Raw genomic sequence first — 19,258 nt, 5'->3', positions numbered from 1 at the left:
AGTTGAAAGTCTAAGATGAAATTTTGATGACATGAGAATGCAAGAAGATGAGACAATTGTCCAATGTTGCACAAAAATCAAAGATGTTGTAAATGCTATCAGAGGAGCTAATGGTTTTATTGAAGATAAGATTGTAATCAAAATAGTACTACGAACACTACCACCTATCTATGTTATTAGAGTATCTTCCATACAATAACTAAGGTGTGTTCCTCATAGTAATCTGACCCTTGAAGGACTGATAGGTAGAATCACTGCCTTTGAGCTCTCTAATTTTGATAATTTCAAAACACAAAATGTTGAATCTGATTCCAAAGATAAATTATCATTAAATGAACCTAAAGAAGAAAAAAAAGGTCAAGCATCTTTCTAGTGATAGTGATACAAATTAAGATGATGAAGAAGAGTTTGAAGCAATTTTGGTGAGGAGATTTCACAAAGAAAAATTGAAATACAAGGGTAAGCCACATATCATATTCTTTAATATTAATGAGGTTGGTCATATTGTTGCTAGATGTCCAGATAAGAAGAACAATGGAAGTGGAGACAAATACAAAAGTAAAAGAGGTGAGAAAAAAAAGATTATAAAGACAAAGAAAAGAAGACTTGCTACATTTCTAAAGAAGAAACTAAAGATGAATTAGGTGACCATGATAATGAAGTTGTGTAAGTTTCTATGAAGGATGATTACGATGAGGATGAGGAAACTACACTGGTATCTTATGTGAACAAGTGTGACAAATGGATTATTGATAGTGGATGTTCACATCATATGACTGGAGATAAAAGTAAGTTCATTACCTTTGATTATTACAATGGAAATAGTGTAGGATTTGGTAATGATGCACCTTGTTTGATAAAAGGTAAAGGATCAATCAAACTGACAAAAAAGATCATTTGTGAAAATGCTTATTATGTAGAAGGGCTTAACTATAACTTGTTGAGTGTGTTACAACTAGATAGTTTAGATTGTAAAGTTTAATTTTAGAACAAGAAAGAAAAGATATATTATAATAATAGAATATTGATTAGAAATGGAGATCAAACTAGAGGTAGTCTATTTTTTCTTAACATGAATGATGCTACTTGTCTTTTTGTAGAATTTGATGATGGATGGCTATGAAACAAGAGGTTATGTCATGTTAACATTGATAACTTATTTAGTATCACTAATATGTAAAGATTTTGAGGTTTGCCTAAAGTGAAGAAACCTGATAATGTGATTTGCAAACAATGTCAGTTAGGCAAGATGAAAAATTCTAGTTTTAAAAGTAAGATTTGTTCCTCTAAAGAATTATGGAATTATTTCATACTAATTTGTGTGGACCAATTGATGTGTAAAGCTACAAAGGTGACAAGTACATTATCCTATTTGTTGATGATTACTCTTGGATGATGACGGTTATATTTTTGAAATAAAAATATGATGCATTTCAAATATTTAAGTGGTACTTAGCAAGAGTTGAAAAGGAGACTAGAAAACATTTGAAATGTTTGAGATCTAGCAGAGGTGGAGAATTTACATCAAATGAGTTTGAGATATTCCATAATGATAGAGTAATCAAAAGACAAAGTTTTCCACCTAGGACCCCTCCACAAAATGGGAGTGCTGAGAGGAACAGATCTATAATGGACTATGCTAGAAAATTAATGATGGAGAAGAATTTTTCTTTGAAATAATGGAGAGAAGTTGTAAGTATTGTTGTATATACCTTGAGCTGATTACAAGTCAAGAAAGGTACACATTCAACAACTTTTGAACTATGGTATGGATACTCACCCAATGTAAAATATTTTAATTATTTAAATTTTGATACTAAAACTGAAGAAGCTATATGCCTTGGCTATTCTACAAGAAGCAAAGATTATAAATCTTTAAATACTAACACTAACAAAGTTGTGAAAAGTGCAAATGTGAAGTTTGATGAATATATAAAGGTACATGAAGTTGAACCTATGAAGGAACCTAAAGACTACAAATATTTTGTATACTTTTATGAAGATATGATTGTTGATGAAGGTGTTGTGAAACAAGTTGTAAATCAACAACAAGAAGTATCAGTGACTATTGAGTCACATAAAATGGATGTCAAGTTATATTCAAGAATCGAGTTGCATTTAGGAGCCAATTTGTAAACAAAAGCTAAGGTACATTTTGATTCTGAGGTCAGTGTACATGAAAGTAATGCAAATTTACCTGATAGAAAACTACATGGTAATTCAGGAGTTGATAGACCCATTGAAGAAAGAAGAGAAAAACCAAGTTTTTCAAAGTATGATAGAAGACATCACTCTGCTAAACAAATTATTGGAGATAAAGAAGCTAGACCAATGACAATGAATAGGTTGAGAAGAGATGCTTTTTTTTTAGCATGCATGAGTCTAAGTCAATAAAAGATGTAGTAGAGAATGAAGGCTAGAGTAAAGCCATGAAAGAAGATATTGATGAGATTGAAAAGAAAAAAACATGAACTCTAGTACCCATACTAGAAAACAAGAATATGATTGGAAATAAGTGGGTGTATAGAAACAAGTTAGATGAGAGTAGTGAGGTCACAAAGAATAAGGTAAGATTAGTTTGCAAGGGGTATGCACAAGAAGAAGGAATTGACTATGGAGAGACATTTTCTCCAGTTGCAAGATTGGATGGAGTAAGAACTTTTCTTACCTAATCTTCATACAAAGGTTTCAAATCTTATCAGATGTATGTGAAGACAACAATTCTAAATGGTATCCTAGAAGAGGAAGTTTACATAGAATAGCTTGAAGGATTTGTTCATCAAAATAACAATAACATGGTATGCAGCCTAAAAAAAGCTTTATATGGTTTAAAGAAAGCGCCAAGAGCATGGTATGAGAGGCTTCATATTTATCTTGTGAATATTGGTTTTGAAAAGAATGATGATAATGACAATCTATACTTGAAGATAGAAGGAGGTAAAGGTATTTTACTAGCTGAAGTTTGTGTTGATGATATCATATTTGGAGGTCAAAATGCATTATGTAAGACATTTTCAAATGAAATGAAGAAATAATTTCAGATATCTATATTTGGAGAGATCAAGTTATGATGCGGGAGCATCCTGAGTTGCACTTCTATCCTGCATGTTTTCAATTTTTATTTTGTTGCTAAAACTGGGTTTTGCTGAAACTGTGTTTTATGGTTTGTAGGTTCCTGTTGCAGATCATGTAACTATTTTTTCAAAACTTAGGAAGAGATGAGAACTTTAGTTATTCAATAGGGACAAGATTAATATCTATGTTCTAGATTTCAAGTCCTAACTCCTTACAGTTTGATAGATATGGCAATTCTCCTGGAACATCAATTTCTAACAGTTTTGCACGACAGTTTCCTATGCCTGACTTTCGGAATGGATGGACAATATTTTTATTAATAAATAAAACCTTGTGCACTTAAGGTGTTGTAAAGTATCTAGATATCTACCAATAGTTAAAATCATGAGTTCTAACTCAATTGAAGCTAGGAGATATCATGATTTTACTCAGACATCAATTTCAGGATAGTTAATTGTTGATGCAGGCTGACTTGTGTATTTAATTTTGGTTTATTTTCATTTAATATTTGTTGAGAGATGACTTGTGGCTTATCCATATTCAAGAATTATTTTTAATTAATTTTGGATAGTTTAAATAGAGTGTTTAGGGTTAGAACTAGGCAGATTAGGAAGTTGGAGAAAGGATTTTGGAGCAGACCTGGAAAGTGCAAATTTTCTATTGATCTTTGTGTATGAATGTAATTTGTATCTGGACATAACCTAGAAGGCCTTATGTATGGAAATGTATATTTAATATTTGAAGAATTTATGAAATAATTTTACTCTTCTTACTCATTTGGTTTCTATTCTTTGTGTTTTCTTCTATTGTGTTAACTCTTGTAGGGTGGTTCAGAGAGCTGGGTGTGCCATTGGCCCTAGTTTTCCCTATCCTTCCTTGTGTCAAGTGGTATCAAAGCTTGAGGTTAATATTTTTGGAGATTGGATTGAGTAGAACCCTAATTTTAATTTGTTTATAGGGTGGTAGATCTGCAAATTTGACCTATAACTTGCAAAGGGTTATGATCTTATAGGAACTTGATTTGTAAAGATGCTTCATGGTAGAAGAAATTTCAATGATGCTATATTGGATTAGTTTAGACAAATTATAACCAAATTAGATGTTGTGGAGATAGCTTAGAGGAGAGGAGCACATCTTGATGATATAAGTGATGATGAAGCAATAGTGTCAAACCATAATCCAGAACTTGAAGAAGATCAAGATGAGGAAAGATTGTTGCAAAATTTTTCTAGGAAAAATTTAAATCATACTATAGAAGTTATTCCTTATGATGGAAAATTGGATACCAATGTTGTGTTAGATTGGATCTCAGATATGGAGAAGTTCTTTGAGTAAGAAAAAACTCCTGATAATAAGAAGGTGAAGATTGTAGTCACTAGGCTAAAAGGTCATGCTTCACTGTAGTGGAAGCATTTGCAAACTGATAGACAAAGGAGAGGAAAGGAGAAGATCAGAACTTTGTCAAAGATGGTGAACAAGGTAAAGAAAAAATTTCTTCCTACTGATTACCAAGTTAGCTTTTTTATGAAGATGCAAAATTTGAGCAAAAAGACATGACTGTGAAAGAGTATATTAAGGAATTCTATATATTGGACATGTGAATGATGATGTTGATAAAATTACAAGGTACATAAATGGATTAAGATCTACAATTCAAGATGAAATAGCCTATCAATATGCCTTGAAAGCTGAGGAGATCTTGACAAAGAGTTTCGAAGAAAGATAAAGAGGTAGAGATGGTAGATTCTAGAGAGGCAGAGGTAGATCCTATGAAGAAAGTGGCAGATCTGACAATTTTGTGCAACATAAAGGAAAATCTGAATGGAAGAATGATGACAAAGATAAAACTGAGTGGAAAAGTGGTAGCTCATATTGAGGAGGTATTGGATCTTACCAAGGAAGAGGTAATTCTTATCCTAGAGGTGTTTTATGTGGTAACTATTTCAAATGTGGTAAAGAAGGGCATAGATCCTTTGAATGTAGATCTTCTAAAAGTGGGTAGAATAATAGAAATGTTGTGATTCAAGAAGACATTGAGAGTTCACCAAGTGGACCTAAAGCTTTGATGGTAAGAAGAACCTTTTTTAATAAGGGAATTGATGAGGAACCTATTCTTAGAAGAAGCCTTTTCAAGACAACATGCAAAATGGCTGGAAAATGTTGCAAGGTGATCATTGATAGTAGAAGTTCTACAAATTTGGCATCAGAAGAGCTAGTTACAAAGTTGTAGTTATAGAGGCTGAAACATCCCAAACCTTATCATTCTTCATGGATCAAAGATGAGCATAAGATATTGGTAAGTGTAATACCCCAAAATTGGCTCATTGCCATTATACCAATTCTAGTCTATTTCTGATAATTCCAAAGTCCTATTCTAATAGGCAATTCTCATTCTGCTATTCGCTACTTGACTTAATTGTCAGATGCAGAAAAACCCTAATCTGCATTCATCATATTTCTTATTTAATTCCTATAGTACGTACTCATATTAGTTGCATTAAACCTACTTGATTAATATTTAATTTAATTATTAAGTATTTATACTTTAATTAAATTAAATTATATCCTAAGGCTAATATACTATGGAATTAAATTTATTTAATTTAATAAATATGCCTATCTTAATTAATTAAATGTAATTATTTAATTAAATGAGAAAGATATTTCTAATTAATTAAAAGAAATTATTTAATTAAATAGAGTACTTAATTCTAAATAATTAAACAAAGTTATTTAATTAAATGGGAAGACATTCCTAATTAATTAAATAAAGTTATTTAATTAAACAAAAGTGTCTCTAATTAATTAAAGATTATTTAATTAAATAGAAAAAGTAATTATGAGAGCATATTTCATTTTATTAAATTAAATATCTCAACAAAATCTCTCTTCAGTTCAAAAAAGGGGAATTTCCAGTTCACTATTGATCAAAATTGAGTTAACACAGTTAACTCCTTTTTCTACTCAAATTAAAATAGTTAACTCCTTATTTATCTCAAATTAAGTCTGTTAACTCCCTTTAACTTAGGGATCTCCCTTTATGACTGAAACTCATCTTCAATCCTGACCGTTGATCTGAATCGATCTCAACTGTTGATGGATTCTAGGAAACTCTATTTAAGAGACCCTCATCTCTTCATTTGGGGGAGGATGAATTGATTTTCTATTGAATTGCTGTTGAAATTCATGCTCATATTTACTTCCATTTCTTGCACACATTCTCATTTTTAGTTTAATCTCATTTTAGTTTAATCATGCATATGCTTAATCTAGTTTGCTTCATTTGTTCTTAGATTACATTGCATCTTTCATTTTCTTAGATTAATCCGTATACTCATTCTTAGCTTAATTCCATTGTTAAATCCTTCATTCTTAGAGGGTCTGGTTGCCTACACCTCAATTCTGAGGATATTAACAAGCAAAATCCCTTTAGATAGAAGGCAACAGGTCGCTTTGCAGGGAAAATTTTGGATGTACAATTCAATGTTCATTCCGCGATGAATCCGCAAATAAGGACCGTGTTGAAGTGTGTGTGTTAGTATAGGCCGCATTTTCACGCATACATTTCTGGCGCCCACCATGGGGCAGGGAAAATCAATTTTTCTGGCCTCTTTTTGTATTTTTTAAATCATTTTTTTGTTCTCTGTCCGTACTGTTCCATACAGATTTGAATCTTTGCACGAAACTGTTCATTTTCGCGCGAAGATATAGAATCTTCGCGCGAAGATTCTTTCCACATCGCACGAGAAAGTTCTTCGGCACGCGAATCTTCGCGCGAGACTTTATTTTTTTGTGTGAGCTAAATTTAATCTCGCACGAGCCGGATTTAATTTCGTGGGGGCCGTAAAACTTCTTCGCGTAGACTGTCAGGAATTTTGCGTGAAACTTTGCTGATAGAGGCAAAAAAATTTTGCATTGATTTGCGTGTTTTTTTGATTTTTCTGTTGACTGCTAGTAGTTTCTAGTGTTTTTGTGTTTTGTCTTGATTTTTTTTTGAACAACATAGTAGCAGTTTCAAGAATAATGGGAAAAGCGTGCTAAAGTTGTCAAGAACAGGTAAGAATCTACTAAGCACGTTGCAAGGATCACCAGGTAATCTTCATCAGCTGATAACATTTCATTTGGATCTAAAACAAACATCTTTCGTGTTGAGCTTGTGTGTTTCCTTCTGTACTTCCATTTTACAACACATGCATAAACTCATACTAGGGTGTAATCTCTGTTAGTATTCATTTAGCAGGCTTAGTCTTTAGTGATAGATCTGATTAACTATCTTGGGTTATTGGACTCGCTAATCCGCTGGCCCCTCATTCCACCCTGTGGTTGCAAGCTCAGCGCCACGTTAAATAGGGGAGGGGTCTACAGGACATAAGCGTTGAAGGCTCCACAAGGCAACCCTTTTGTGCTTTTTAGAACTCACTAATTTCTGAGTTGTGGACTCATTTTGGCTTGTGTGAGGGGTTAAATGTTCCACATCTTTGGAATCACCTCACATTAGTTAAAGCATTAAGTGTACCACCTTGGGCTTTTTGATTACTTTTAGATAGATTTGCTTTCAGGAATTAACATCTGTACACACATAGTGATTAAGCCCCCATGAACACTATTCATGGATCTTGAGGGAGTGGGTTCCTAGAGAAACTCCTCTCTAAGACGGATTCCTTATGGGTGGGGAGGATACTTTGAGCATCTCGTAGATAGATGAATCTTTGACTTGTTGATTAAGGCATCCTTTCTTCGGAGAGGTTGATAGATCACAGGAAGATGATATCATAGATCTTTAAGGGATAATCTTAGTCTAGCGTGTCGGATTAATCTATTTGCTTTGATTGAGCTAAAGGTGAAAAGGTGTCAGAACCTTGAATCTGGAAGCTAAGTCCCCTTGTGGTATACTATTGTGAGTCGGTCACCTTTAGAGAGGGTTAACCGTAGCAGACAATCCCTCTACAGGGAAAACTGTGATGACAGAACCTCAAGCGGTAATAGCCATTTTCGCCATGGTAGTGACAACCGCTATATAAATGTCCTTGTGGAAGAAATCTCCATGGGTGTGGTTCACTGTGGGTTGTCAGATCTCCCTAGCAGCTCTTGAAGATTAAGTTCTCAGACTGTGTCAAAACCTCGATGCGCCGGGATTGGAGGTCACCCCTGTGAGCCATAAAAGTTGTAGAGTCAAACCATTATTAAATGCCTTAGAGAAGCCAACTTTTATTTTTCTAAGGAACACGTGCAATGATTGAAAAACTCTTTGAAAATGTACAAAAATAGCTCTCTTATGGATTAAACACAAACTAAGTCACTTGATTGTTCATGCACGAGGTTGCTTTTGCCCTTGCTCATTGTTTTCGAACGTGCTCAAAATCACTTGCTTGCTGTTCTATGTGCCTATTTATCTACCTGGTTATTGGATCGATCAAAAATTTTGTCAAAATTAGTCGTTGTTGTGAAACTGTTCTATCCGTTCGCGTGAAATCATTTTGGTTTCGCGCGAAATCATTTGTCTCTCGCGCGAAATCATTTGGATCTCGCACGAAGCCATTTTTCCCTCGCGCAAAATTAAAGTTCTGTTGCGCATCTTTGCACGATACAAAAATATTCTCGCGCGAAATTAAAAACTGTTACTGATCTTCGCACGAGACATAAACATCTTCGCGCGGGCCGTAAAACTTCTTCGTGCGACCCGTAAAGGTTTTTCGTGCAAAGTTTTGTATCAGCATTTACAATCTGGGTCTGTTTTAGCTATCTGTAGCCTGCACACTGTCCTTTTTTGCATCCATTTATCACTCTCTATTTGCAAACAGTCCTGGAACAGCGACACTTTGCTTAATTGAAAACTTATGTCTTATACCTTGACTAGTCTCGTCTCATACATCCTCGTCTTAATGCTTGCCATACTTTGTGTTGCAGTGGTCATAATATCTAGCTATTTTAGCCTTTAAATCAGAACATTTGTGCCTTAGTGAACAACATTCTTGTTACTATCTTGTCCTTTTTGAGACTCAGTCTTAGTATAGTCCTTGTCTAGGTTCTAGCTTCGTGTCCTTGCCTATGACTGTCACAACCAGAAGTGGCAACGTGTTTTATCCTAATGATGTTAGACGTGGTCGTGCTAGGGGTCATAATCATGGCAGAGGTAGCTTACCTTTCGCTATGCAATCCATATCTAGTTTGGCTAGTGAGGCGTCTTCACGGTCTTCCTCACCTGCAAGGTCATCTCAAGATCAACGAACATTTCCCAATTTGCAACAAATTGGGAATCTTTTTTACCAAAAGGATACTGAGACAGGTAGGAGTCCTGCATTCTCAAACATAATGTATGACCCTTTCTCCACGGACCCTTTTCAAACACAACATACGGAAACTGAACAAGTTCCTATAGTGCCTAATCGTGAACCTGAACGGGGTAGCCATAGTTGATATCAAGAACAACCTAGGGATGACAAGGAGAAAGAGAAAGAAAATGACACTGATGAAGAACAAGAAGAGGTAGAAATCCTTCCTGAACACATAGCAAGATGTCGACAGGACAAAAACTTTCAGAAGGTCATGGGAATCCTAATCAATGAAGAGAAAGAAAAGTACTTTCTCAAACTCGCCCAAGAAGGAGCTAAACTGCCCACACATTTCGATGTGGAGACCATTATCACATGTGAAGAAGAAATTGAGACCACTAAACTCCAAAAACAACTGAAAATTATGCAAGACCAATTGGCTCAGATGATGCATGAGAAAGAGAAACCTAAAAAGACATACACATTGGACACTCTTTGTTCATTTCCATTTGACAAAAGTATAAACATGTCACCTTTCCCAAGAGGTGTAGAACTACCCAAATATGACAAGTACTTTGGTACTACTAATCCCCAAGATCACTTGTGGGAATTTGGTGCTTTATCTATGGAGTTTATACACAATCAAACATACCTCATGCATTTATTCCCTAGAAGCCTAGGTGGTCAAGCTTTGGAGTGGTTTTCACATTTACCTCCTGGCATCAAGATGTTTGACAAAATTGCTAATTCATTTGTTCAGCAATATTCTCATAACATTCAACACCCTATGAATATTTGAGATCTATGCAACCTTAAATAGAAGGTGGGTGAGCCTTTTCTCACTTTCCTCCAACGGTGGAGATAGCTTTATACCAAGTACTCCCATAAAATCCCAAAAACGGAGAAGCTCGACATTTTCACTGATAACCTCTTACCTGATTTTGGGTATAGAGTCCAACTACAAGGTCCGCGTACCTTTGAAGACATGATTACATAGGCTATCCGTATCGAAGAATTTATGGTCAAGAAGGGTGAGCTCACTCTTCAAAGAGACTCAAAATAAGGTTCCACTTCCAACAAGGATAAAATCAAACATGTCAACAAGAATCAAGAAATTGTACATGATGGGGTTGTTGATAATGTCACACCAAAACCTGCTAAAGCAGCATTTAATCTCACAGACTGCTTCAAAGTGGCCAAAAGTGCTGAGAAACCTCCTCTTGATAATAAAATGTCTGGGAATAAACCGAGAAACTCATGGGCAACATGACCCAAGCGAGAGTATACGCCTTTAGGAGAACCTTTGGATATGGTTTACAAAACATTGCTACAACACAATCTTATCTCACCAATGGATAAACCTCATCCCTATGATCGACAACCACGTCCACCATGGTGGAATGAGACCTCATTTTGTGAGTATCATCAAAACAAGGGTCATAAAACCATCAACTGTATAAACTTACGTCATAAAGTCCAAGACATGATTGATGCTGGTGAGCTTGTGGTAGATGGACATAACAAAAACTCGGACCACAAGGTGTTCAAAGAGCCTTTCCCACCTTATGAAAAAGGAGAGACTTCAAAACCAGAACCCTACAATAAGGTCAACTATACATATTCCAATGATGATAATGTCATTCACATGGTTGAACTTGTAGATTTTCAATACTGCGATGTTATTACCATAAAGGGGAAACAAGATAACGATAAACCCAAGAAACCATTTGTCTTGAGAGGCCCTACTTTCAATAACATGGATAATACGTCTTTGCAACACTGTGCTAATGCTGTTACTCGCTCTCATGTGAAATTGGTGCTCAAAGGTCCTACATCTCCTACTCCAAATCTCGAACAACACAAGGACAAAGCCCTTGCTGGTCCATTCGGTAAAGGTGCAAAACACATGAAGAACTTGACTGTAACCAGTTATAGTGTTCTAGATCAATTGAAATGAACCAATGCTCACATTTCTATATTTGAGCTGCTTAAAATCTTGCCCGCTCATAAGAAAATTCTGGACAGAGCCCTCACTAAGACAAACATTCCTCAAGATCTTGATCTTGAATGATTTCAATCCATGGTAGGTCACCTAGCCTCACCTCATCTTATGACCTTCTCCAAGGAGGATGACAACTCACAGAATCACCCACACAATCAGCCTCTACACATTGAGGTTATGATCCACCAGACACATGTTCGTCAGGTACTCATTGACAATGGTGCTAGCCTAAATATTGTTTCTGCAGCTCTTCTTAGACAATTCAGTTATTCTAAGGACTCTATAGATCCTCGATGAAAGATCACTATTAAAGCATATGATGAAGTAGAACGAAAGTCACTAGGTCTTGTGACTTTACCAATTCATGTCGGTCCTATCGAAAGGGATGTCACCTGTCAGATGCTCAACATTCCCTTAGCCTACAACATTCTGTTAGGATGGCCATGGATACATGAGATGCACATTGTGCCATCCACATACCACCAATGCATTTAATTCCCATTTCATGGCTCTGAAGTTACTATTCCAGCAACTACTAGCTACACTTGCAATATGCTCAAAGCTGTTAAATCTTTCATCCCTGCTAACCGTGAGTCTATTGATTATCACAACAATAAGCTGAAACAAATTGAGCAGTCATTTAAATTGAAAGAAACTGGTATGGGAGAGTACCACATGGAGCCAGTGTTATCATTAACATCAATTCTAGAATCCCCTCAAAATTTTGGGAGACCCTCACTAGCAAAGAAGCCATTCGTATTGACACCTCATACCAAGTTTAATGGTTCTTTTGTCAAAGCTATAGTTCCCTTAAAAGATGAAAGTGAAAATAGAGCCATTGCTGCATGGCTTTACAAAGAAGAGTCTCCAGTAGACCTAACAAAACAAGTTTGAGAAATCACTCCTAAGAAGTATGGACCTGGTCTTAAGCTTATGAAGCATTTTGGCTACAAGGGAACTGGCCCTATTGGCTGCAATAACAATGGTTTAATAGATCTGGTCAAAGCAACAGCTCAAAGTAATAGTGACACAATTGGCCTAGGGTTCAAGAAGGTCCCTTTCCATTTGGGATCCAATAAATTCATACCTGTACCTGAGAGTTCATCTGAAAATGAGTCACAATCTGAATCAGGTACTCAAAAGGAAGAATCTGATGATGAGGATTCTTATCCTCATCCTATTCCTTATGATCTTGCTAAATTCTTTGCTGAGCCAGATGACTTTGTGCCACGTGTTAGCACTCTAGATGATACTAGTGATTCTTCTGGGGACAATACCGAGCAACTTGAATATCATTCAGAAAAGGGAGAATCTAGTCAGTCATGTCATGTTGAGTATTTGTGTAAGAATCCAAAGGCTGAAGGAGAGTATGTCCCTATCACTGTTGGGGAGTTCTATAGTCTCTCACCATGTAGCACCGATTCTCATGAATATGAATTTGACAATCTTTCAGAAGCGACTACTGATAAAGACATTGACCAAGTGCATGTCTATGAAAATCAAATCGAAGTGGGTGAAACATCTAGGGATAGGTCACAGGGGTCTAGTCCAACTAGTGTCTTAGATTCATCAATTACTAATGTTTGTACTCCGAGATGTTTGAATACACCTGTGGGTGAGGTCACCGTAGGTCTCAAATTGTTGGTCCACGCATTTAATAACTATACTGTGAATGCAATTGAACCAGCCACTACTCTCTCACTCGCACATCCCGAGCTTATAGACTAGAACCCCAATGCATCTAATGAAGTCCCCACATTCCAGAATGACTATACTCTTTCCTGTTATCTAAACGCTATCGAACCTGTAATGTCTTCCACCAATGAGCAGAGCATCAACATGACTGAGGTCGACATTAAATATCTTAGTCACATAATTAAAAAGAAAAATTGCAAAAGGTCTGATGGTGAAAACCACATTGTGGCAGTGTCGGATCCAAAAATAGTAAAAAAAAAAAGACGTATCCAAGGGTGAAAACCTCTTTGAGGTGCCCACAGATGAGATATTTGATGTCCTTCCCAGTCACTTTAAAGAGAGATCATCAGTGTTAATAGAGCCAACATAGCCAATTAACCTAGGCACAGAAGAACATCCTCATGTGATACATTTGGCTCAGTCATTGTCAACTGAAGAAAAGGAACAATTCATTGCCTTTTTCAAGGGAAAGAAAATAAATTTTGCCTGGACATATTCTGACATGCCAGGATTGGATCCTGATCTTATTATGCACCACTTGTCCATAATGCCAGGCATAAAACCAGTTAAGTAGAAGCTCCGCAAAATGTATCCTCATGTTGCATTGCTAGTCAAAGTCGAATTGGAGAAACTTCTGAAGGCTGGTTTCATTCGTGCAATTGATTATGCTGAATGGATATCCAATACTGTCCCTGTGTCCAAGCATGATAAGTCTATCAGAGTTTGTACAGATTTTCGTGATCTTAACTTGGCATGTCCTAAAGATGACTTCCCACTCCCTAATATTGATATGATTGTGGACATGACAGCTGGCTATGAGATGTACTCACTTATGGATGGTTTTTCTAGATACAATTAGATAAAAATTGCACCAGAAGATCAAGAGAAAACAGCCTTCACATGTGCATGGGGAAACTTTTTTTGGAATGTAATGCCATTTGGTTTAAAGAATGTTGGAGCTACATATCAGCGGGCTGTTACTACAATCTTCCATGACATGATGCATAGAACTATGGAGGACTATGTTGATGATACTTTGGTCAAAAGCGCTAAATGAAATACTCATTTGCACGATTTGGGACCAATCCTAGATCGTATGGAAAAGTTTAGTCTTCGGCTCAATCCTAAGAAGTGTGCATTTGGTGTCACATCAGGAAAACTGTTAGGATATATTGTTTCTGCAAAGGGAATTGAAGTAGATCCAGAAAAAGTACAAGCAATAATGGGCATGCCACCACCTTGAAACATCAGTTAGATTAGAGGACTACAAGGAAGGCTTCAATCTATTCGCAGATTTATTTCACAATTGGCAGATAAATCACAACCCTTCACAAAGACTTTACATAAGGGTGTGAAATTCAATTGGAGCCAGGATTGTGAGCAAAGCTTAACATAGATTAAACAGTATCTTGTCAATCCACCAATCCTGATGCCTCCTATGCATGGGAAACCTTTGCTTTTATACATTTTAGCTACTAAAACATCTTTGGGAATCCTGTTGGCTCAGGAAGACAATGATAACAAAGAAAGAGCTATTTATTACTTGAGCCGAAAATTGGTCTCTTATGAGAAAAACTATAGTATTATTGAGAAAGCTTGCTTGGTAGTTGTCTTTGCTTCCCAAAAGTTGAGACACTACATGCTTGCCCACACTACATGGCTTGTGGCTAAAATAGATCCCTTAAAGTATTTACTCAGTAAGGCAGCTCTCACAGGAAGATTGGCTAAATGGGTTATGATACTAAGTGAGTTCAACATCCAATATGTTGAACGCAAAGCTATAAAGGGACAGGCAATTGCAGACTAGCTAGCTGAGGCACCCATACTGATTCTCCTACCAATAAACATTGATTTTCCTGATGAGTCAATTCTAACACTCACTCACCATGCATGGGTTATGTTCTTCGATGGATCCTTCACACAACAAGGATCAGGTGTTGGATTGCTTTTCATTACACTACAGAAATACTCATTGCCCAAAGCATACAAGATTTTGTTTCCTTGTACAAATAACATTGTTGAATATGAAGCTTTGATCAATGGTATGAAAATTGTAGCTGAATGGAGAGTAGATCAATTGGATATCTTCGGTGACTCCCAGCTTGTCATCAACCAAGTAAATGATGTGTATCAAACAAAGGATGAAAAACTAATTCCATATAAGCACATGGTTGATGACTTGACAAAATATTTTGCACACATAACCTTCCAACATGTTCCACATGCAGATAATAAAGCGGCTGATGCCATGGCCACTCTGGCTTCCCTTCTACAAATGCCAGAAAATGATCTCCGACACAAGTTCTTGGTGGAAGCGTTACACTACCCAGCCTATGACACACCTGATTCCAAGATGATCTGTTCTAATATAGGACAAGAATCATCCCACTACCATCACATCTATTCCTACCTTCATAATCAAACCATTCCAGAAGGTCTGACCCGGAATGAGAAATGTTACCTAATCCGTAACGCTTCACATTATGTCATTATTGCTGACGATCTATATAGGAGAGGTCTCAACAGAACACTCCTTAGGTGTTTAGAACCTGACGAGTCCAAACGTGCACTAATTGATGTTCACAAAGGCATTTTTGGATCTCATTCCAATGGCCTAACACTAGCTCGCAAACTCCTTCGTGCTGGTTACTACTGGCCTAAAATGGAGCAAGAAGCTATTAAATATGCTAGGTCCTGCAAACAGTGTCAACTACATGGGAATCTCATTCACGCTCCAGCTAGAGATTTGATTCCCTCTACTTCAACATGGCCATTTCAACAATGGGCCTTTGACTTGGTAGGATAGATTCACCCAACCTCTTCTAATGGACATAAGTTCATTATCACCGCTACAGATTATTTCACGAAATGGGTAGAGGCAGTCCCTCTCACAATTGTTGATGGAAAAACTGTAGCACTTTTTATCACAAACTACATCATCTGTAGATATGGTATACCGTCCTCAATCATTACTGATAATGGAGGACAATTCAAAAATAAAGACCTTAAGGAACTATGCAAGAAATTTAAAATTACACAACATTGGTCTTCCATTTATTACCCCCAGGGTAATGGGCAAGCTGAGGCATCAAATAAGGCAATTCTCAAAATTCTTCATCGCACAGTCAGTAAGTCAGGGCGAGATTGGCATCTCCAGATCAATCCAGACCTGTGGGCATATAGAACAAGCATTAGAACTCCAACGAGCATGACTCCTTTTGTGTTGGTATATGGGGCATATGCTGTGCTCCTGATAGAGATTGAGATTCCTACCTTGAGAATCTCTATGAAAGGCCTTATCATAGATGATGACTGTAGGATAGCTTGGCTTCAAGAACTTGTTTTGCTGGATAAACGATGACAAGTGGCCTGTGATCATCTACAAGCATATCAACAACGAATGGCGCGAAGCTACAATAGGAGGATTAGGCCACGTGACTTCCAGCTGGGTGATCTCGTCCTAAGAGAGAATCCTAAGAATCAACAACAACGAATGCAAAAGGGAAAGTTTGAACCAAACTGGCTAGGTGCTTACATCATTACTGCAGTATATGGATCTGGCACCTATTTACTTTCTACAACTGAAGGAGAAGTGCTTAAAGAGCCTATGAACACTCTCCACTTGAAGCGGTTTTTCAGTTGATTCAATCTCAGCAAGCTCTCTGTACATATCTAAATGTCCTAAAAAAAAAAATCCTAAAAATCAGAAAAAGTCCAAAAAAAAATCCAAGAAGGTGAGAACCTGGTAAACAAGCGCCTCTTGTTAGTCACTTTCATGCTTTTTCTTTCCTGCTTGTCCTACTCATGTATCCATGGACTGAGTTTTGTCATAGGTCAAGGGCATTCCCCTCTAGTGTCACTCTTTTTGAGATTTTCCTCATAGAATCTCCTTCGTGATAGTCACCAGTTGTTCTGACTGTGTCTGCCTACTGTCACCAGTGTCACTCTTTTCGAGATTTTCCTCATAGAATCTCCTTCGTGACAGTCACCAATTGTTCTGACTGTGTCTGCCTACTGTCACTAGTGTCACTCTTTTTGAGATTTTCCTCATAAAATATCCTTCGTGACAGTCACTAGTTGTTCTGACTGTGTCTACCTACTGTCACCAGTGTCACTCTTTTCGAGATTTTCTCCATAGAATCTCCTTCGTGACAGTCACCAGTTGTTCTGACTACATCTGCCTACTATTGTCACCCTACTGAAGAGATTTCTTTCTTACATATTCTGGACATTGACACTTGACATCATCCTGAAAACATTAATCTCAATGATATACTTGTTTGGATCTTCTGAGCATTTTCTCTTATTGCTTTGTTTTGCTTTATCATATCTCCTCGAGCAACATCGATGATGTCATCTCTAACTAGAGAAGTAATGACTGGGGGCATGATCTTTTCATATGTTTTCTATTTGCGGTTTAGTTCCAATACGTTGATACATTCCTATAAGAGGGGTGTCCACTATAAGAGCCTCCATTCTGTATTGGATGGCCATGTGTACCTCGACTCCTTTTATACAGATATGTCAACGATATTGGTTCTTTTCCTTGTTTGTTGGAGTGAACTCTTCATGCTATAGTACATATTGATACTCGTCCTATTAAGTGAACGCACGGGTCACTGCGAGTATATTTAGCACACTTCTGTCTCAGGTTACGAATGCAAGGGTTGTTGCGAACAGCATGAATATTGAATACTTTGCATAAGAGTAATCTCTTGTGTGTTTGGTGTGCCTATCATACAAGCAACATTCAAGTCATCCTAGCATTCATGCTTTGATGCTTATGTTAACTTGTTACATTAAAAGGGATAAATATTCTGGTCATTCTGGCTTCTTGTGCCTCGAATGCTTACATTTAATCCCGACATTCCAATAACGTATGTTACATTCATATTTTCATTATTGCAATGTCAGTGGAAGTTGTGTAACATACGAGCTTTGTTTTATATCCAATGATGATAAATCATTGAGGCTTGGTGACCAGACCTAAGGCTGTATTTATCATAATCTTGCATACTTCACTAGCATTAGCACGCAATTTGACGGTAATCCTATTCATACTCCACATGCATCAGATTCCTCCATGGCTGCACAAGCGTTTGGTTCATTGATTCTCGTTCCTCAATGGAATACTTATGACTGTCAAATAAAAAATGCACAAAACTATGTCAGATGTCAGTTCATACATATACATTCTATCTAAACATACATCTCATGAACATCAAAGCAAAACAAAATAGACAATGACATGTACACAAGAATACTCGGCTCAAAATCTCGTATATGTATATATCAAAGAATGGGTCAGTACAAATAAAATGGGCGCTACTCAAGTGCAATCGATCAAAAATGATACATCTGGTGCTGGCACACCAATCGATACATAGCTAGAGATCAAAATAAAAGTCAAGCATAGAGCATCTAACTCTGTCCCGAACCCTTGCCTCCGGGAGGAGCAGGAGGGACAGAGGCAACAGGTGGTGGAGGTGGTGGTAGCATATTCGGCCTGACAGGAGGTCGTACACCTCTAGACTCTCGTGCATACTGAGAGAATCGCTACACCTGCAATGTCTCATCAGGTACTGTAGTAGTGTATGCAGCATAATAATATGCGGCCCGAGCAGACTGGAAGCGGATCTCATCTTGTGCCAACTCTAGCCTCCACTCTGCAGCCTCCGCGCACTCTCTCTGGCGATCTGTCTCTCTGTGTCTCTCTACCAGCTGCGTATCCCTGACTGCCACTATAATCTGCAACTCTCCCAACTGTCGGGAGGCCTTTACGAACTCGCTCTCGGTACTGCCGTACCGCATCCTATACTCCACCTACCGGCTGATCCGACATATCCTCATCGACCATCTCTGGTGCATGCTGAGGTGGAGGTGCCTACTACGGTGGAGGTGCTTGCCGCTGTGGGACCTCCTGCTGAAGAACCTGCTCCTCTATCCTCTACCTCCTCCGTCGACTGTGTCCTGCTCCACTACCCCCAGCACCTAGGTCTGATCCCATCTGCCGTGGGGGAATAGGCATCTGTTGTACCAAGTGTTGGACCTGTGGTGGCACCTGTGGCTATGCCTGCTGCTGTTGTGATCCCTGTCCCTGCCCCTGTACCTACCCTACCATCCCTAATGGATCTATGAAGCGTGGGAATGGATGGCTCATCAAAAATTCTTGATATGCAGGCGTCATCCCAGCATCTACTACCTCTGGCAGGTA

This window comes from Cupressus sempervirens, chromosome 8, assembly GCF_028749045.1.
Source record: "Cupressus sempervirens isolate cs-2001-9-10 chromosome 8, ASM2874904v1, whole genome shotgun sequence".
NCBI lineage: Eukaryota > Viridiplantae > Streptophyta > Pinopsida > Cupressales > Cupressaceae > Cupressus > Cupressus sempervirens.
The sequence above is the reverse complement of the archived record's forward strand: the minus strand, read 5'-3'. Positions refer to the sequence as shown.